Source organism: Bos taurus, chromosome X (genome assembly GCF_002263795.3).
Source record: "Bos taurus isolate L1 Dominette 01449 registration number 42190680 breed Hereford chromosome X, ARS-UCD2.0, whole genome shotgun sequence".
Taxonomy (NCBI): Eukaryota; Metazoa; Chordata; class Mammalia; order Artiodactyla; family Bovidae; genus Bos; species Bos taurus.
In genome coordinates, this window is record NC_037357.1 from 76,298,380 (window position 1) to 76,321,083 (window position 22,704).

The 22,704-nt window shown below is 38.1% G+C and overlaps 1 protein-coding gene across 1 annotated transcript in view; it reads left to right on the plus strand.

Moving 5' to 3' along the window:
• NEXMIF (neurite extension and migration factor) overlaps window positions 1-22,704 on the plus strand; it is a 215,800-nt gene that overhangs the window by 80,244 nt on the left and 112,852 nt on the right. The window lies entirely within an intron of this gene.

Below are 22,704 nucleotides of genomic sequence, written 5' to 3' on the forward strand. Positions count from 1 at the left end.
GTTCCAACTGTTGCTTCTTGACTTGCATACACATTTCTCAGGAAGCAGGTAATGTGGTCTAATATTCCCATCTCTTTCAGAATTTTCCATAGTTTGTTGGCAATACATAGAACAACTATACAAAAAAAAAAAAAAAAAAACTTCATGACCCAGATAACCACAATTGTGTGATCACTCACCTAGAGCCAGACATCCTGGAATGCGAAGTCAAGTGGGCCTTAGAAAGCATCACTATGAACAAAGCTAGTGGAGGTGATGGAATTCCAGTTGAGCTATTTCAAATCCTGAAAGATGATGCTGTGAAAGTGCTGCACTCAATATGCCAGCAAATTTGGAAAACTCAGCAGTGGCCACAGGACTGGAAAAGGTCAGTTTTCTTCCAATCCCTAAGAAAGTCAATGCCAAAGAATGTTCAAAGTACCACACATTTGCACTCATCTCACACACTAGCAAAGTAGTGCTCAAAGTTCTCCAAACTAGGTTTCAACAGTACATGAACTATGAAATTCCAGATTTTTAAGCTGCATTTAGAAAAGGCAGAGGAACCAGAGATCAAATTGCGAACATCTGTTGGATCATTGAAAAAGCAAGAGAGTTCCAGAAAAACATCTATTTTTGCTTTATTGACTATGCCAAAGCCTTTTACTGTGTGGATCACAACAAACTATGGAAAATTCTGAAAGAGATGGGAATATTAGACCACATTACCTGCTTCCTGAGAAATGTGCATGCAAGTCAAGAAGCAACAGTTGGAACTTGACATGGAACAACAGACTGGTTCCAAATTGGGAAAGGAGTATGTCAAGGCTGTATATTGTCACCCTGCTTATTTAACTTATATACAGAGTACATCATGTGAAATGTTGGACTGGATGAAGCACAAGCTGGAATCAAGGTTTCTGGGAGAAATATCAATAACCTCAGATATGCAGATGACACCACCCTTATGGTACAAAGCAAAGAACTATACCTGTGGCAGATTCATTTTTATATTTGGCAAAACTAATACAATTATGTAAAGTTTAAAAATAAAATAAAATTTAAAAAAATAAAAAAAATAAAATGACTCTTGATGAAAGTGAGAGAGGAGAGTGAAAAGGTTAGCTTAAAACTCAACATTCAGAAAACTAAGATCATGGCATCTGGTCCCATCACTTCATGGCAAATACTTGGGGAAACAATGGAAACAGTGACAGACTTTATTTTGGGGGGGCTCAAAAATCACTGCAGATGGTGATTGCAGCCATGAAATTAAAAGATGCTTGCTTCTTGGAAGAAAAGCTATGACCAACCTAGGAAGCATTAAAAAGCAGAGACATTACTTTGCTGACAAAGGTCCATCCAGTCAAAGCTATTGTTTTTCCAGTAGTCATGTATGGATGTGAGAATTGGACTATAAAGAAAGCTGAGTCCTGAAGAATTGATGCTTTTGAACTGTGGTGTTGGAGAAGACTCTTGAGAGTCCCTTGGACTGCAAGGAGATCCAACCAGTTTATCCTAAAGGAGATCAGTCCTGAGTATTCATTGGAAGGACTAATAATGAAGCTGAAACTCCAATACTTCAGCCACCTGATGCAAAGAACTGACTCATTGGAAAAGACCCTGATGCTGGGAAAGATTGAAGGCAAAAACAGAAGGGGACGACAGAGGATGAGATGGTTGGATGGCATCATCAACTTGATGGACATGTGTTTGAGTAAATTCTGGGAGTTGGTGATGGACAGAGAAAACTGGCGTGCTGCCGTCTATGGGGTTGCAGTGTCAGACACAACTGAGCAACTGAACTGAACTCCCACACAGTAAATAGCATGAGACCTGGCACATGGCTGAGTATTGAAGTAGAGTAAGTGTTTCAGAATATTTAAGCCTGGATCTGTATACTACTATGAGCCTCTATAACACTTCGGATTCCACAACAGTACTGTGAATGTAGAGTTAACACCAGAAAGATGACTGTATGCCTTTTAGAGTTGTTCCCATAGCTACTGTTCATGTGCAATCTTGCAGGTTACAAAGTACAAAGTTGAAATGTATCAGATCAGATCAGTCGCTCAGTCGTGTCCGACTCTTTGCAACCCCATGAATCGCAGCACGCCAGGCCTCCCTGTCCATCACCAACTCCCGGAGTTCACTGAAACTCACGTCCATCGAGTCAGTGATGCCATCCAGCCATCTCATCCTCTGTCGTACCCTTCTCCTCCTGCCCCCAATCCCTCCCAGCATCAGAGTCTTTTCCAATGAGTCAACTCTTCGCATGAGGTGGCCAAAGTACTGGACTTTGAGCTTTAGCATCATTCCTTCCAAAGAAATCCCAGGGCTGATCTCCTTCAGAATGGACTGGTTGGATCTCCTTGCAGTCCAAGGGACTCTCAAGAGTCTTCTCCAATACCACAGTTCAAAAGCATCAATTCTTTGTTGCTCAGCCTTCTTCACAGTCCAACTCTCACATCCATACATGACCATAGGAAAAACCATAGTCTTGACTAGATGAACCTTTGTTGGCAAAGTAATGTCTCTGCTTTTGAATATGCTATCTAGGTTGGTCATAACTTTCCTTCCAAGGAGTAAGCGTCTTTTAATTTCATGGCTGCAGTCACCATCTGCAGTGATTTTGGAGCCCAGAAAATAAAGTCTGACACTGTTTCCACTGTTTCCCCATCTATTTCCCATGAAGTGGTGGGACAATGTATACTTATCTGTAAAAGGAAGGGATCTGACTGATTAATGGTTGGTTCTTGGCTTTTCCCTTTGGGTCTGCCAATTAAACTTGCTGAGCTCAGCGTTTTCCTACCTGCAAAATAGGACAATAATTTCTGCCTTTGGCAACTGGTTGTGATGATTAAATACAATAATATGTCAATATCCTGGCAGCACCATTTCCTTGGAGTAAGAATGGGCAGCCCATTGTCCATCTTGTTGAGATGTGCTACAGGGGTGACAATAAATCTCTCTTATAACAAATCGACTCAGAAATTCTGATTCTTAGTAGCAGTGTCCCCGACCAACGCTAAGGTACTGTTAAGCTTTGAAATGCTGTGATTATAATAACTCCAGTTGTGATATAGCTTCTAATTCTGATGTAGCTACTAGCTATGTGAAAGAAAAAGTGTATGTGTGTTTATATTCATGTATGTACATATTCTTACCTAGATGCTTTCAGAAGAACCTATTGTCTTGAATAGAATACTGGTTTAATCTCACCCATTGTCAAAGTTTACAGAACTTGCCTTTATTTTTTATATAAATTTATTTATTTTAATTGGAGGCTAATTACTTTACAATATTGTATTGGTTTTGCCATACATCAACATGAATCTGCCATGGGTATACACGTGTTCCCCATCCTGAACCCCCCTCCCACCTCCCTCCCCGTACCATCCCTCTGGGTCATCCCAGTGCACCAGCCCCAAGCATCCTGTATCATGCATCAAACCTGGACTGGCCTTTAAAATGCATAAAGTTTCTCTAGTCTCTGGTGGCACCTTTGGACAGCACTTGGTTAAAAAGTGCTTTGTCTCAAGGAGGGACCTTGGAACAGTTATTTACAGTATGAGTTTTTCCTGAATGTTATTTTAGCCATCTACCTTTCATTTTGCTGTTTTGTTTAAATTTTGAATTTAATGCAGAGTAATGTGGAGACTGAATTGTTTGCTTTTTGTCTCTATTGCAGCTCCTTAAAGAATCTCAATAGAATGAAATAATTCTTTTCTGAGTGCTTTCTCACTTCTATTCTTTAGCCTCACATCCTCCGTGAGAATTTTGGGCCTGTTGTTATGATTGCTGTTTGACAGTAGGAGGAACTAAAGTATAAAGAACATAAATAGGTAGACCAGTATTCTCTGGGAGTAAAAAGCAGTATTACTCTTAGACTTGTGATCTGTTCGTTAGAGTAGGTTTTCCTAACTCAGCTTCCGGAGATCAGTCACACCAGGAGAGAAAGCTACAGTTGTGATGCACTTGGAGTCAAAATACTTACCTTAAAATACTTGGCCTCTGTTCCTAGTTTTGCCTCTTTTATGACCTTAGTCAAGCAGTTAAACTCTCTGTGTTTCTGAAAAAGTAAGGAAATAATGATAGGCTTTTCTTGAATCTTTACCTTTAGACATCTTTCTCTAATCTTATCTTCTTTCCTTTGATTTTCTTTTACTCTCAACTTTTCTTAATTCTATTTCTTGTCCTCCTGAGACTTGTTCTGTCTCTTGTAGCCCTGACTCTGATCTTTAGCCTTCCTCTTCTCCTCTTAGTGTCATATTGCCCTATTTAATGTTTAGCTGATCAGTTTCTTGAATGAAGATAAAGCTAGCTTAATTTGGCATCTTTATAAAGGATATGATATCTTAACTCATTACTTGTCAAAAAATATGAAATATTAAACACAGTGAAGATTAAAGATTCTAAATAACTTGATAAATATCTTTTTTAAGAAGTTAACAGAGAAGTTTAAGTATATTTTTTAAAGGAAGCTATTAAGCTAGGGAAACTATATATTAATTTGGTGTGAGGGGATGCATGTACATGGTACACAATTTTACTTAAGTTTGGAAGTTGTTTGGATCCTACGTGTCAACTGTATGTACCGAATGAATTATTGTTAGTGATTATTAATAATAGTGAATAGAATAGCTTCTGAGATGTGTTAGTCACTATTTATTGAGGCAGAATGCTAGAAATACTGACAGCATGAAATGCTACCTCCTAATTATTTCCCAGGTCCAATTCTGAACTCTATCTAATCTTCACTAAATCATTGCAGCATGTTTTTCAGCAAATTATGATTAGTTATATAGTTGAAAGAGGAGGGATTAATTGAATCATGTAAATGTTTTCTTTGAAGCTAAAATTTTCCTTCTCTTATGTTCAAATGGGTATTTGTCATGCTAACCCAACCCCTTACTTACAGATTTTTCTTAATTCCTAGAAAGCAAGGGCAAGCAATGCAGAGGCTTTATTCCTACATAACTCAGGAGTTTAGTATCCTGGAACCCTATGAGGAAACTGATAATCCTGTTACTGTGCTGTGGGTAGCCAACAAAGTGGGAAACTGATTGTATGATACTGTTCATTCCCCCTCCAAGTTTGTGGAGGGGGGCAGAGGTGGATTCAAAGAATCTAACTAGCTTACAGGCTCAGACTGATGGCTAGGTGACCCTAACTACCTTGCTGAGAGAAGTAGATAACTTTTGCTGACAGCATGTAAACGCAAACATTCTTACCTCTGACTGCTTGTCTCCTGAATCTAGGCTATGTTAAAACTGTATGGCAAAACCAATACACTATTGTAAAGTAATTAGCCTCCAATTAAAATAAATAAATTTATATTAAAATTTTTTAAATAATAAAACTGAAAAAAAAATAAAGAAAGCTGAAAAAAATAACTGCTACTAGCTAAGGAACAGAGCTGTAAGTGAATACATGAAACCAGTAGAGTGCTTGGATTTGTCTATAAATTTACTATGCTAAATATATAAATAGCAGTTTTTAATACCAGACATAGGAGAATGTTATCAACAATGAGAACCTGACATGCAAACGGCTTCTATTTCAAGTAGAATACTTTTTTATGCACTAATGGGAAGGAACCAATCCCACGACACATGAACTACCTGTGATATATGGAAGAAAAGGGAAAATGAAAGGGGAAGTCATATTGGGAGATGACACTGGAAAGGTAAACTGTGTAAGCCTTATCTTGGAAGACCATGGGTGCCAGGATGAGAGATCTTAAATGTATTGTTTATATATACAATTATAGCAAGGCTTTTTGTGATTTGGACTATATGGAGGTAGAAGAGTATATCCTAAGCTTTTGAACATAATTTGCTTTGAATTCTTCTTTGTTATGCTTACTATGGGACCATAGCTATATTGCTGCTTCTTTAATGTGCCTCACTATTTTGCTTTGTAGAATATGGATAGTAGTACTTTCTCTTGCATAGTTGATAATATTTTTATTTTATTTTATTTTAAATTTTATTTTATTTTTAAACTTTACATAATTGTATTAGTTTTGCCAAATATCAAAATGAATCCGCCACAGGTATACATGTGTTCCCCATCCTGAACCCTCCTCCCTCCTCCCTCCCCATACCATCCCTCTGGGTCGTCCCAGTGCACTAGCCCCAAGCATCCAGTATCGTGCATCGAACCTGGACTGGCATCTCGTTTCATACATGATATTTTACATGTTTCAATGCCATTCTCCCAAATCTTCCCACCCTCTCCCTCTCCCATAGAGTCCATAAGACTGTTCTATACATCAGTGTCTCTTACTTTATTTAGAAGAAAATGCAATATATAATTTTTGGCTTCATTTTGTATACATATCAATTTTTATGCATATTTAATTTATATTTACATTACTTCTACATGACATTTGGAATTTTTGACAATATATTTCTTTTGAAAATTCCCCTCTCCTTTGTTTTACATGAACTTATTTTCCTTTCTTAGGCTTTTTTCTTCTGGATCATCATCTTTTATAAAGTTTATTTATTTTAATTGGAGGATAATTGTTTTACAATATTGTGTTGGTATCTGCCACATTAACATGAATCAGCCATAGGTATATATATGTCCCCTCCCTCCTGAACTTCTCTCCCAACTGCCACCCAATCCCATCCCTCTAGCCTGTCACAAAGCACTGGGTATGGATTCCCTGTGTCATACAGGGAATTCCCACTGGCTATAAAGCTGAAACCCCAGTACTTTGGCCACCTCATGCGAAGAGTTGACTCATTGGAAAAGACTCTGATGCTGGGAGGGATTGGGGGCAGGAGGAGAAGGGGACGATAGAGAATGAGATGGCTGGATGGCATCACTGACTCAATGGACGTGGGTCTGAGTAAACTCCGGGAGTTGGAGATGGACAGGGAGGCCTGGTGTGCTGCGATTCATGGGGTCGCAAAGAGTTGGACACGACTGAGCGACTGAACTGATCTATTTTACATATGGTAATGTATATGTTTCAGTGCTACTCTCTCAATTCGTCCCACCCTCTCCTTCCCTGACCATGTCCAAAAGTCTGTTTTCTATGTCGGTGTCTCCATTGCTGCCCAGCAAATAGGTTCACTGGTGTCATTCTGTATATGTATATAGTGTCATTCTGTATATATGTGTTAATGCATGATGTTTATTTTTCTTGTTATGACTTACTTCACTCTGTATAATAGGCTATAGGTTCATTCACCTCATTACAGCTGACTCAAGTGTGTTCCCTTTTATGGTTGAGTATTTTCCATTGTATATATGTATCACAACTTCTTTATCCATTCATCTGTCGGTGGACATCTAGGTTGCTTCCATGTCCTCAGTTCAGTTCAGTTCAATCGCTCAGTCGTGTCCGACTCTTTGCCACCCCATGAATTGCAGCACACCAGGCCTCCCTGTCCATCACCATCTCTCAGAGTTCACTCAAACTCATGTCCTTCCAGTTGGTGATGCCATCCAGCCATCTCATCCTCTGTTATCCCCTTCTCCTCCTGCCCCCAATCCCTCCCAGCATCAGAGTCTTTTCCAATGAGTCAATTCTTCACATAAGGTGGCCAAAGTACTGGAATTTCAGCTTTAGCATCATTCCTTCCAAAGAACACCCAGGGCTGATCTCCTTTAGAATGGACTGGTTGGATCTCCAACACCACAGTTCTGTGGGGGGGGGGCGGGGATGATTTGGGAGAATGGCATTAAAACATGTATAATATCATATAAGAAACAAATCGCCAGTCCAGTTTCCATGCAGGATACAGGAGGCTTGGGGCTGGTGCACTGGGATGACCCAGAGGGATGGTATGGGGAGGGAGGTGGGAGTGGGGTTCAGGATGGGGAACACATGTACACCCGTGGCAGATGCATGTTGATGTATGGCAAAACCAATACAATATTTTAAAGTAAAAAAAAAATAATAATAATTTTTTTTTTTTAAAGCATTAATTCTTTGGCGCTCAGCTTTCTTCACAGTTCAACTCTCACATCCATACATGACCACTGGAAAAACCATAGCCTTGACTAGATGGACCTTTGTTGGCAAAGTAATGTCTCTGCTTTTCAATATGCTATCTAGGTTGGTCATAACTTTCCTTCCAAGGAGTAAGCATCTTTTAACTTCATGGCTGCAGTCACCATCTGCAGTCATTTTGGAGCCCCCCCAAATAAAGTCTGACACTGTTTCCACTGTTTCCCCATCTATTTCCCATGAAGTGATGGGACCAGATGCCATGATCTTAGTTTTCTGAATGTTGAGCTTTAAGCCAACTTTTTCACTCTCCACTTTCACTTTCATCAAGAGGCTCTTTAGTTCCTCTTCACTTTCTGCCATAAGGGTGGTGTCATCTGCATATCTGAGGTCATTGATATTTCTCCCAGCAATCTTGATTCCAGCTTGTGCTTCTTCTAGCCCAGCGTTTCTCATGATGTTCTCTGCATATAAGTTAAATAAGCAGGGTGACAATATACAGCCTTGACGTACTGCTTTTCCTATTTGGAATCAGTCTGTTTTTCCATGTCCAGTTCTAACTGTTGCTTCCTGACCTGCATATAGATTTCTCAAGAGGCAGGTCAGGTAGTCTGGTATTCCCATCTCTTGAAAAATTTTCCACAGTTTCTTGTGATCCACACAGTCAAAGGCTTTGGCATAGTCAATAAAGCAGAAATAGATGTTTTTCTGGAACTCTCTTGCTTTTTCCATGATCCAGTGGATGTTGGCAATTTGATCTCTGGTTCCTCTGCCTTTTCTAAAACCAGCTTGAACATCTAGCTGTTGTAAATAATGCTGCAGTGAGCATTGGGGTACACGTGCTTTTTCAATTATGTTTTTGTAGCATATATGCCCAATAGTGTGATTGTTGGGTCATATAGTAGTTTGAGTTCTAGTTTTTAAGGAATCTCCATTCTGTCCTCACCAGTGACAGTACCAATTTACATTCCCACCAACAGTGCAAGAGGGTTCCCTTTTCTCCACACCCTTTTCAGCACTTATTATTTCTAGATTTTTTTATGATGGCCATTTTGATCAGTGTGAAGTGACACCTCATTGTAGTTTTGATCCACATTTTTCTAATAATGAGTGATATTGAGCATCTTTTCATGTGTTTATTAGCTGTCTTTATGTCTTAGAACAATATCTGTTTAGATCTTCTGCCCATCTTTTTTTTTTTTTTTTGAAGCCCAATTTTTTTATTGGGTTGTTTGGTTTTCTGGTATTGAGCTGGTTGTATATTTTGGAGACTAATCCTTTGTCAATTGTTTCATTTCCTATAATTTTCTCCCATTCTGAAGATTGTCTTTTCACCTTTCCTATAGTTTCCTTTGCTGTGCAAAAGCTTGCAAGTTTCATTAAGTCCCATTTGTTTATTTTTGTTTTTATTTCCATTACTCTAGGAGATGGATTATAGAGGATCTTGCTGTGATTTATGTCAAGGAGTGTACTGACTATGTTTTCCTCTAAGAGCTTTATTATCTCAAAAAGGCTTACATTTAAAATTTAATCCATTTTGAATTTATTTTTGTGTATGGTATTAGAAGGTGTTCTAGTTTCATTCTTTTACCTGTAGCTGTACACTTTTCCCAGCACCATTTATTGAAGAGACAGTCTTTTCTCCATTGTATATTCTTGCGTCCTTTGTGGAAGATAAGGTGCCCATAGGTGCATGGGTTTATCTCTGGGCTTTCTATCTTGTTCCATTGGTCAATATTTCTATTTTTATGCCAGTACCACCCTGTCTTGATGACTGTAACTTTGTAGTATAGTCTGAAGTCATGAAAGTTGATTCATTCAGCTCTGTTTTTCTTTCTCAAGATTGCTTTGGCTCTTTGGGGTCTTTTGTGTTTCCATACAAATTGTGAAATTTTTTGTTGTAATTTTGTGAAAAATACCATTGGCAGTTTCATAGAGATTGTATTGAACCTGTAGATTGCTTTCAGTAGCATAGTCACTTTCACAATATTGATTCTTCCAATCCACAAACATGGTATATCTCTTCAACTGTTTATGTCATCTTTGATTTCCTTCATCAGTGTCTTATACTCTTCTGCATACAGGTTTTTTTTGTCTCTTTAGGTAGGTTTATTCCTAGGTATTTTATTCTTTTTTTTTTTTTTTGCAATGGTGAATGTTTCCTTAATTTCTCTTTCCAATTTTTCATTATTAGTGTATAGGCATAAGGGATTTCTGTGTATTGATTTTATATCTGCAACTTTCCTATATTCTTTGATTAGCTCTAGTAGTTTTCTGGTGGCATCTTTAGGGTTTTCTATGTATAGTATCATGTCATCTGCAAACAGTGAGAGTTTTACTTCTTTTCCAATCTGGATTCCTTTTATTTTTCTTCTCTGATTGCTGTGACTAGGACTTCCAAAACTATGTTGAGTAATAGTGGTGAAAGTGGGCACCCTTGTCTTGTTCCTGATCTTAGAAGAAATGCTTTCAGTTTTTCACTGTTGAGAATAATGTTTGCAGTAGTTTTGTCATATGTGGTCTTTAATATGTGGAGGTGTATTCCTCTATGCCTACCTTCTGGAGAATTTTTCATCATAAATTGATGTTGAATTTTGTCAAAGCTTTCTCTACATTTGTTGGTTTTTATTTTATAAAAACCATCATATGGTTTTATTTTTCAATTTGTTAATATGGTGAATCACATTGATGAATTTGTGTGTAGTGAAGAATGCTTGCATCCCTGGGATAAAGCCTACTTGATCATGATGTATGATCCTTTTAATGTGTTGTTGGATTCTGTTTGCTAGAATTTATTGAGAATTTTTGCATGTATTGGCATCAGTGATATTGGTCTGTAATTTTCTTTTTTGTGGCATCTTTGTCTGCTTTTGGTATCAGGGTGATGGTGGCCTCATAGAAGGAGTTTGGGATTTTTTTCTTCCTCTGAAATTTTCCGGAAGAGTTTGACCAGGATAGGTGTTAGTTCTTCTCTAAACTTTTCATAAAATTCAGTTGTGAAGCCATCTGGCCTTGAGTATTTGTTGAGAGATTCTTTATTACAGTTTCAGATTCTGTGCTTGTGATTAGACTGTTCATATTTTCTATTTCTTCCTGTTTCAGTTTTAGAAGGTTATACTTTCTATTATATTGGCATAAAGTTGCAGGTAGTAGTCTCTTATGATTCTTTCTATTCCTGTGTTGTCTTTTGTGACTTTTCCGTTTTCATTTTTAATTTTATTGATTTGAGTCTTCTCCCTTTTGTTTTCTTGATGAGTCTAGCTAATGATTTGTTGATTTTGTTTAGTTTTATTGATTGTTGGTATTGTCTCCTTCATTTCTTTTTCATTTATTTCTGCTCTGGTCTTTACGATATCTTAAAAACATCTACTTTTGCCTCATTGACTATGTTAAAGTCTTTGATTGTGTGGATCACAGCAAACTGTGGAAATTTTTTAAAGAGATGGGAATACCAGACCACCTTACCTGTCTCCTGAGAAACCTGTATACAGGTCAAAAAGCAACAGTTAGAACCAGATGTGAAACAATAGACTGCTTCAAAATTGGGACAGGAGTACAATAAGGCTGTATATAGTTACCCTGCTTATTTAACTAACATGCAGAGTACCTCATGCAAAATTCTAGGCTGGATGAATCACAAGCTGGGATCAAGATTGCTGGGTAAAATATCAACAACCTTAGATATGCAGATGACACCACTGTAATAGCAAAAAGTGAAGAGCAACTAAAAAGCCTCTTGACAAGGGTGAAATACAGTGAAAAAGCAGGCTTCAAACTCAACATTCAAAAAATTAAGATCACAACATCTGGTTCTATCACTTCATGGCAAATAGATAGAGAAACAGTGGCAGATTTTCTTTTCTTGGGCTCCAGAATAACTGCAGATGGTGACTGCAGCCACGAAATTAAAAGATGCTTGCTCCTTGGAAGAAAAGCTTTGACAAACCTAGAGAGCATACTAAAGAACAGAGATATCACTTTGCCAACAAACATCTGTTAAGCCCAAGCTATGGATTTTCCAATAGTCATGTATGGATGTGAGAGTTGGACCACAGAGCAGGCTGAGCACCAAAGAATTGATACTTTTGAACTGTGGTGCTGGAGAAGACTCTTGAGAGTCCCTTGAACAGACAGCAAGGAGATCAAACCAGTCAATCCTAAAGGAAATCAACTGTGAGTATTCATTGGAATGAGTGATGCTGAAGGTGAGGCTCCAATATTTTGGCCACCTGATGTGAAGAGCCCACTCATTGGAAAAGACCCTGATGCTGGGAAAGATTGAGGGCAGGAGGAGAAGGTGGTGACAGAGAATGAGGTGATTTGATGGCATCACCAACTCAATTGACTTAAGTTTGAGCAAACTCCGGGAGATGGTGAGAACAGGGAAGCCTTGGCTTGCTGCAGTCCATGGGGTCGCAAATAGTCAGACACAACTTAGCAACTGAACAACAACTAACTTTAGGGTTTTTGGTTCTTCTTTTTCTAGTTTCTTTAGGTGTAGGGTTAGGTTGTTTATTTGATGTTTCTCTTGTTTCTTGAGGTAGGCTTGTATTGTTAAATACTTCCCTCTTAGCACTGCTTTTACAGCACCCCAAGGTCTTGAGTTGTCATATTTTCTTTCTCATTTGTTTCCAGGTATTTTTTTAATTTCCTCTTTGATTTCTTCATTGACCTTTTGGTTATTCAGAAGCATATTGCTTAGCATCCACGTGTTTGTGGGGTTATTTTTTTTTACTAGTTTGTTTCCTATAGCTGGTATCTAATCTTATATTTTTGTGGTCAGAAAAGATCCTTGAAATGATTTCAATTTTTCTGAATTTACCAAGTCTTGATTTGTGGCTCAAGATATGATCTATTCTGGAGAATGTTCCTGTGCACTTGAGAAAAAAGTGAAACCTACTGTTTTGGGTTGGAATGTGCTGTAGATGTCAATTAGATCCAAGTGGTCCAATGTATCATTTAAAGCTTGTGTTTCCTTATTCACTTTCTGTCTGAATGATTTATCCATTGGTGTGAGTGGGTTTCCCTCTATTATTGTGTTACTGTCAATTTCCCCTTTCATAGTTGTTAGTCTTAGGTATTGAGGTATTCCTATGTTGAGTGCATATATATTTATAGTTATTATATCTTCTTCTTGGATTGATCTTTTTGTCATTATATAGTGTCCTTCCTTGTCTCTTGTAATGTTCTTTATTTTAAAGTCTATTTTATTTGCTATAAGTATTTGTTCTCCTGACTTTTTTGATTTCTATTTGCATGGAATATCTTTTCCCAGCCCTTCACTTTCAGTCTTTGTGTGTCTCTAGGTCTGAGAGTCTCTTTTAGACAACAATATAGGGGTCTTGTTTATATATCCATTCTCTAGTGTTTCCTGTCTAAAGCAATTCCTTTAGCATTTGCTGTAAAGCTAGTTTGTTACAGCTGAATTCTCTTAGCTTTTGCTTGTCTGTAAAACCTTTGTTTTCTCCTTCAAATCTAAATGAAATCCTTGTTGAATAGAGTAATCTTGGTTGTACCTTCTTTCCTTTCATTATTTTAAGTATACAGTGCCACTCCCTTCTGGCCTGCAAAGCTTCTGTTGAAAGATCAACTGTTTGCCTTATGGGGATCCTCTTGTATGTTATTTGTTGCTTTTCCCTCACTGCTTCTAATATTTTTCACTGTGTTTAATTTGCATTAGTTTGAATAATATCTGTCTTGGCATGTTTCTCCTTCGGTTTATCCTGTATGAGACTCTATGGGCTTCCTGGACTTGGGTGGTTATTTCTTTTTCCATGTTAGGGAAGTTTTTGACTGTAATTACCTCAAATATTTTCTCATACCCGTTCTTTTGTTCTTCTCTTGGACCCCTATAATTCAGTTGTTAGTGTGCTTTATGTTGTCCCAAGAGTCTCTGAGACTGTCCTTATTTCTTTTTATTCTTTTTCCTTTATTCTTCTCTGCTTCAGTTATTTCCACCATTCTATCTTCCAGCTCACTTATCCATTCTTCTGCCTCAGTTATTGTGCTATTGATTCCCTGTAGTGTATTTTTAATCTCAGTTACTGTGTTGATCATCAGTGATTTTCTATTCTTTATTTCTTCTAGGTCCTTATTAAACATTTCTTGTATCCTTTTGATCTGTGGCTCCAGTCTATTTATCTGTGTCTCCATGTCATTTACAAGATTTTGAATCATCTTTAATATCATTATTCTGAATTCTTTTTCAGTTAGACTACCTATTTGCTCTTCATTTATTTGGTCTTGTGGTTGTTTACCATGTTCCTTCATCTGATGCATATTTCTCTGTCTTTTCATTTTGTTTAATTTTCTGTATTTGAGGTTTCCTTTCTGCAGACTTGAAGGTCATAGTTCCCCTCATTTGTGGAGTCTGCCCCCCATGGGTGGGGTTGGACCAGTGCCTTGTGATGGTTTCCTGGTTGGGGAGACCTGCGCTTGTGTTATGGTGGATGGAGCTGGATCTTGTCTATCTAAATGGCAGTTCTGTGTCCAGTAATGTGTTTTGTGGTTTCTATGGGCTTGATATGGCTTTGGGCAGCCTGTCTGATAATGGGAAGGTTTGTGTTCCTGTTTTACTGAAGGTTTCACGTGAGGCATCTGGCATTGGAGCTTGCTGGCCTCTGGGTGGGGCTTAGTGTTGAGATGGGAGCGTTTGGGAGAGCTCTCTCTGGTTAATGTTCCATGGGATTGGGAGATCTCTGGTGGTCCAAAGTCCTGAATTTAGGTCTCCCACATCAGGAGTTCAGGCTTTACCCCCATAGCACTGAGACCTCACAGGCAGAGAAGACAAAACCCCAAGACTAATGGTGAAAGTAATGCTCAACAGCCCAGAACAGCCAAATAAACTCACACACTTATAAAGAGAAAAGAAAAGACAAAAAAAGAGGAAAGAAGATAAAAACAGGAATGAAAAGAGAAGAGAGAAATCAAACCAACGAACAAACTCAAAAGTGAAAATGAATACTAAAAACTAAACTAGCAAGAATACAACATCAAAAACATGGAAAAAATGCAATATAACTAAAGAGTACTGTAAAAATAGGAAACAAAATGAATTTATTTAAAAATAAGATATTTTTACTCTTCCAATCCATGAACATGGTATATTTCTCCATCTATTAGTGTCCTCTTTGATTTCTTTCACCAGTGTTTTATAGTTTTCTATATATAGGTCTTTAGTTTCTTTAGGTAGATATATTCCTAAGTATTTTATTCTTTCCGTTGCAATGGTGAATGGAATTCTTTCCTTAATTTCTCTTTCTGTTTTCTCATTATTAGTGTATAGGAATGCAAGGGATTTCTGTGTGTTGATTTTATATCCTGCAACTTTACTGTAGTCATTGATTATTTCTAGTAATTTTCTGGTGGACTCTTTAGGGTTTTCTATGTAGAGGATCATGTCATCTGCAAATAGTGAGAGTTTTACTTCTTCTTTTCCAATTTGGATTCCTTTTACTTCTTTTTCTGCTCTGATTGCTGTGGCCAAAACTTCCAAAACTATGTTGAATAGTAATGGTGAAAGTGGGCACCCTTGTCTTGTTCCTGACTTTAGAGGAAATGCTTTCAATTTTTCACCATTGAGGATAATGTTTGCAGTGGGTTTGTCATATATAGCTTTTATTATGTTGAGGTATGTTCCTTCTATTCCTGCTTTCTGGAGAGTTTTTATCATAAATGAGTATACTACCCAAAGCAATTTATAGATTCAACGCAATACCTATCAAGCTACCAACAGTATTCTTCACAGAGCTAGAACAAATAATTTCACAATTTGTATGGAAATACAAAAAACCTCGAATAGCCAAAGCGACCTTGAGAAAGAAGAATGGAACTGGAGGAATCAACCTACCTGACTTCAGGCTCTACTACAAAGCCACAGTTATCAAGACAGTATGGTACTGGCACAAAGACAGAAATATTGATCAATGGAATAAAATAGAAAGCCCAGAGATAAATCCACGCACATATGGACACCTTATTTTCGACAAAGGAGGCAAGAATATACAATGGATTAAAGACAATCTCTTTAACAAGTGGTGCTGGGAAATCTGGTCAACCACTTGTAAAAGAATGAAACTGGACCACTTTCTAACACCATACACAAAAATAAACTCAAAATGGATTAAAGATCTAAACGTAAGACCAGAAACTATAAAACTCCTAGAGGAGAACATAGGCAAAACACTCTCCGACATACATCACAGCAGGATCCTCTATGACCCACCTCCCAGAATATTGGAAATAAAAGCAAAAATAAACAAATGGGACCTAATTAACCTTAAAAGCTTCTGCACATCAAAGGAAACTATTAGCAAGGTGAAAAGACAGCCTTCAGAATGGGAGAAAATAATAGCAAATGAAGCAACCGACAAACAACTAATCTCAAAAATATACAAGCAACTCCTACAGCTCAACTCCAGAAAAATAAACGACCCAATCAAAAAATGGGCCAAAGAACTAAATAGACATTTCTCCAAAAAAGACATACAGATGGCCAACAAACACATGAAAAGATGCTCAACATCACTCATTATCAGAGAAATGCAAATCAAAACCACTATGAGGTACCATTTCACACCAGTCAGAATGGCTGCGATCCAAAAGTCTACAAGCAATAAATGCTGGAGAGGGTGTGGAGAAAAGGGAACCCTCTTACACTGTTGGTGGGAATGCAAACTAGTACAGCCACTATGGAGAACAGTGTGGAGATTCCTTAAAAAACTGGAAATAGAACTGCCTTATGATCCAGCAACCCCACTGCTGGGCATACACACTGAGGAAACCAGAAGGGAAAGAGACACGTGTACCCCAATGTTCATCGCAGCACTGTTCATAATAGCCAAGACATGGAAGCAACCTAGATGTCCATCAGCAGATGAATGGATAAGAAAGCTGTGGTACATATACACAATGGAGTATTACTCAGCCATTAAAAAGAATACATTTGAATCAGTTCTAATGAGGTGGATGAAACTGGAGCCTATTATACAGAGTGAAGTAAGCCAGAAGGAAAAACATAAATACAGTATACTAACGCATATATATGGAATTTAGAAAGATGGTAACAATAACCCGGTGTACGAGACAGCAAAAGAGACACTGATGTATAGAACAGTCTTATGGACTCTGTGGGAGAGGGAGAGGGTGGGAAGATTTGGGAGAATGGCAATGAAACATGTAAAATATCATGTAGGAAACGAGTTGCCAGTCCAGGTTCGATGCACGATGCTGGATGCTTGGGGCTGGTGCACTGGGACGGCCCAGAGGGATGGTATGGGGAGGGAGGAGGGAGGAGGGTTCAGGATGGGGAACACATGTATACCTGTGGTGGATTCATTTTGATATTTGGCAAAACTAATACAATTATGTAAAGTTTAAAAATAAAATAAAATTGGAAGAATAAAAAAAAAAAAAAAAAAAAAAAAAAAAAAAAAAAAAAAAAATAAGATATTTTTAAAAGGAAAAAGGTTATAAAAATTAAAGTAAAAATACAGAAAGAACATTAGAATAATGTGACAAAGAAAAAAAAAAAAAAACCAGAGTTGTAGTAAGACAGTGTCCTTACTACAGTTTGCTCCAATCTGCCTACACAGAAAGTTCTCCAGTATTTCTAGGAAGGTCTGTGGACCTGTTGCGGGCAGTGTGGTGTCAGCTCAGTCTCAGATCTTGCCTTACTCCAGCTTGTACTTGCTTCCAAAGTCCACAATTGCCCCAAAGCCCATAGTCTCAGGCTAATTGCGGGGATTTAATCCACTGCGCTTGCAATTTCCCTGTCTCTCCTTTGCTCACACAGCCTCCCTGTTAGTCCACTTTGGTTTTGGCCCTGCCTCTGCTTGTAGGCCACCCTCCTGTGTCTGTTGCCTGCCCAGGCAGGAGGGGGTGAAAGTAGCAGCTTATTGGGGCTCACTTACTTAGTTGAGCTGGGGAAAGGGAAAGGTACAGCAGACATAGTTGGGATATGTGGGGAGTGCCCGCCACAGCCGAGACCTGCAGGAAGTCACCACAGTCTGAGGCGGGTTGTGTGCTTCCCCAGGGCGGGGTTGGCCCTGGGTTGTGGGTTCCTTGGCAAAACTAAGCTGCTCAGGCTCCCAGGAAGGTATGGACAGTGACCCATGCCTCTCACAGGTTGGTGGCAGCTGAGACCCCTGGGGTTGGGGCCATAGCGGCCTCCTGCCCTCCGCCCCTGGCACCCATGCCAGCTCTGGCACTTAAGCAGCTTGTGTTCCCCACTCTGGTATCACAAACTGCAGTTGTGCTAGCTTTTCTACCTCTGGAGTTGCAGACCACAGCCAGGTCATCCCACCTTTGGCACTCAGGAAGGCAGGGTCCTACCATCTGTGAGTGTGGAAAGTTAGAGGGTCCCCACGACAATGATCTCTTGCTTCTCAGATGGGCCCAGGCTTTTGTCTGGACTCCCTCAGCTGTGTTGTATTAGCCCCCTGAGAATATCTTCACAGTAGTCAACTCTGGTTCTCTCCCTGGGGTCTAACCCCCCACCTCAACGCTTGAACCTCAGTGCCCAGCCCCCATTGGCTGCAGTGGGCACATAAACTGCTTCTTGGCTGAGAAGTGCTGTTAACTTCTCTGTGGTGAGTTATCTCCATTTTGCCTTCCAAGCACCTGTTGTTGTATTCCCCTCTGAGGTTCTGAAACTCTCCCCATCCCTGCCTGTGAGCGGTTTTCTGAGTGTGTGGAAACTTTTCCTCCTTCATGACTCCCTCCCTGAGGCACAGGTCCCCATACCAAATCCTTCGTCTCTTATTTTATCTTTATCTTTTTCCCTACTCATTCTGAGAAGGTTGGCTTGCCTTTTCAGAAGTCTGGGGTCTTCTGCCAGTGTTCAGAAGTTGTTCTGTAGGAGTTGTTACACTTGCAGATGAATTTTTGATATATTTGTGCAAGGAAGGGGGGAAGGTACTCTCCCTGTCTTATTCCTCCACCATCTTGAATGTCTTAGTTGTTAATATTAAATGTTGTAAATATTATGTGAGATAATGTATATAAAGTTCAGTGCTTGGCATAAGTACTTAATAAATATTAGCTGTTATGAGTAATCCTTGGACTTTGTGTTACAGTCCTTTGATTCCAGTTTGATCATTGGAAGAACAATCCAGTTTGAGTTTTGGAAGAAGTAAATGAGGTTGCTCTGCTGAGTCATTATGTCACTTCTAATTCATAGAGCAGTTGATAAACTTTATTTGTGTTATTTCATTTGATCCTCACATTGACCCTTAGAAGTTGTTAGGACCATTTTAGACATGAAAAAACTAAGGCCTAAAGGAGAAATGAATTGCCTAAGGTGACATAATAATGTCTTAGATAGGACTACAACCCAGAGCCACTAATGCTCAATTTAGTGCTCTTTTATTGCACCATACTCCACCAAACTCGAGCTTAGGTTACTTTTACTTTGATCTGTTTCTGCCAAGGCTATGGTAGACCATATTGCGTAGGTTTTAAAGTTAGAGCTATATGATTGGCACAAGATTAAGCAAGAACAGTAATTTACATACTAATGTATGGTATTTAATGTAAACCCACTAGAAAGCCTCCACCCCCACATCTCTCCCCATTTTATCCTTGAAGTCGAGCATTTATTAAAAATTAAAATAAATTAAAAGGACTCTTATCCTTGAGACAAGCTTTCTGTAATTGTAATTTTCTTTAAAATCCTAATTACAAAGGAATGCAGTTTTCAAGTAGTACAAAGATGATTCAGTTTATAAATTGCACTCATTATCTTTCTCTGTCTAGAGAAGAAAGCACACTGAAATTTTCTTCTTTTCAAAATACCAAAGTGATGTCGATATATTTTCTTTCTTCCTCTTGATAGAGCCTCCTCTTGTAGAATTATTTTGTAATCCTGTTTAAAAACCAGTTCCCCCAAGCTGGCTTTGATTTTCCTGGGTTCCACTCTGATTTCTGCTCCTTCAGTAGTAAACTGAACACGCTCATCATTCGGCCAAACAGTGAGTACCTACTGTGTGATAAACTCTGCATGAGATGAAAGTGTGATTGGTACTGGAAAGTCTTGAAACGTAGGCACTGTGTATGGATATTGAGGAGGACTGCAAAAGCAGTGTGTATTATACTACAGTAGAAAGAACAATGGATTTGGCATCAGGAAACCTGAGCTCAAGCTCCAGCATGTTAATAGGAATCATTTCTTTATCTGTTAAATGAGGCCACTGAACTAAGGTCTCTGCTTAGTGTTCAGTGTTGACCCAAAATTTCTGGTTGGATATTTTAGGCTGTTGAACTATTAAGCTGGGGGTGACTAGCTCCTCTGAAGTTTCCACAAATAAAGAAAAAAGCAATGTAAATTCAGTTCTGTGACTTTTCTGGTGATTTTCTGTTCAGATTTCTTGTGTAACAGAGTTCCATGTTTCATAGGTTCCAAGTCATACCCTGAAGTGAACAGTTGCCTCTGCCCCATCTGAGCACAGGAAAGGTCCTACAATTTAATTATATTATTACTTTTATTTTTACATTTTATTCCTACTAGAAATAATGTTACAGATGTGACAGAAAAGTGTTAGAACCTTTTTTAGAAGGCAGAAATGTACTCCCTCCTCCAACAACAAGAAAGCTCCTTTCTATTTCATTTGAAGGGGTCATCTTTGTTTAGAGATTAGAGAGCCATGGAATGCCATATGTAAAAGGTAATAGAGCCTATATAGCTATTGAAGAAATGGAATCAGTAATTTACCTTCCTAAACAGAAAACACCAGGACCATATTGGTTCACTGATGAATATAACCAAACATTTAAGGAAGAAACTGTACAATCTCTTCCAGAAAATTGAAGTAGGGGGAATACTTACTAAGCCATTTTATAAGGCCAGCATTATCCTAATACCCAAACCAGACAAAGACCAAGAAAGGAAAGCTATATACCAGTATCTTTCATGGACATAGATGTAGGAATCCTCAAAAATATTAGCAAATCAATCCAATAATGTATACAAAGAATTATACAACACAACCAAGTAGGTTTTATTCCAAGTATACAAGGCTTTTTCAACATTCGAAATACAATTAATGTACTCCATCACAGGCTAGAACATCCATGAACAGGCTAGAGAAGAGAAATCATATGATCACACCAATAGGTGATGAAAAAGCATTTATCAAAATCTAACACTGTTTTTTGATTAAAAAAAAAAACTTTTAGTAAATTAAGAATAGAGGGGAATTCCTTAATTCGATAAACAACAACTACTGAAAATCTACAGCTAATATCACAGCTAATGGTGACAAACTAGATGTTTTCCTGCTAAAATGGAGAACAAGAGAAGCCACATGTCCACTCTCACCAGTTCTATTAAACTTTTTACTGAAAAGTTCTAGATAATACTGTAAGACAAGAAAAGAAAATAAAAGGCATTAGGAAGGAAGAAATAAAACTATATTTGTTCACAGATGACTTGATTGTTTATGTAGAAAATCCCAAAGAATCAATAATGACAAAAAACCTTCTTGGAAATAATGAGTGATTATAGCATAGCTATAGGATACAAGGCTAATATACAAAAGTTAACTGCTTCCTTATATACCAGCAATAAAAAGCTAGAACTTGAATTTTAAAATACAATTTAAATTAGCACCAAAAAATGAAATACTTATGTATAAACCTAACAAAATATGTACAATATATAAAATATAATCTATATAAAGTGAAGTGAAAGTCACTCAGTCGTGTCCGACTCTTTGTGACCCATGGACTGTACAGTCCATGGAATTCTCCATGCCAGAATACTGAAGTGGGTAGCCATTGCCTTCTCCAGAGGATCTTCCCAACCCAGGGATCGAACCCAGGTCTCCCGCATTGCAGGTGGATTCTTTACCAGGTGAACTATTAGGGAAGCCTGATCTATATGAGGAAAATAACAAAGATACAACGAAAGAAATCAAATGTCTAAATAAATGGAGAGATATTCCATGTGTATGGACAGAAAGCCTCAATAATATCAAGATGTTGGTTCTTCCTAACTTATGTATAGAGTTAACCCAATCTCTGTCAGTTATTTGGTGATATCAACAAACACTCTAAAGTTTATATGCGAAGGTAAAAGACATAGAATAGCCAACACATTATTGAAGGAGAAGAACAAAGCTGGAAGACTGACACTATCCAACTTTAAGGCCTACTTATCCAACTTTAAGGCCTACTATAAGGTTACAGTAGTCAAGACAGTGTGGTATTGGCAAAATAATACACAAATAGATGAGTAGAACAGAATACACACACACAAATACAGCCTACTGATCTTTTACAAAGAAGCAAAGGCAATTCAATGGAGAAAGGATAGTCTTTTCAACAACTGCTGGTGGGACAATTGGACATCCATGTGCAAAAAAGTAAATCTAGACACAGGCATTACATCTTTTTCCAAAATTAACTGAAAATGTGTTATAGACCAAAATGTAAAATGCAACTATTAAACTTCTAGATGACAACAAAAGAGAAACAATAGGTAACATTATTTGGTGATGACTTTTTAGATACAACACCAAAAGCATGAACTGTTAAAGAAAAGTTAGTAAGTTGGGCTTTATTAAAACTTAGAACTTCTGCTTTGTGGAAGACACTATTAAGAAAATAAAAAGACAAACCATGGACTGGGAAGAAATGTTTTCTTTTAAAGGCCAGTGTCCAAAATATATAAAGAATTTTAAAAACTAAACAATAAGAAAACAAACAACTTAATTTAAAAACAGGTAAAAGATCTGAACAGAGTATTTACCAATGGCAAA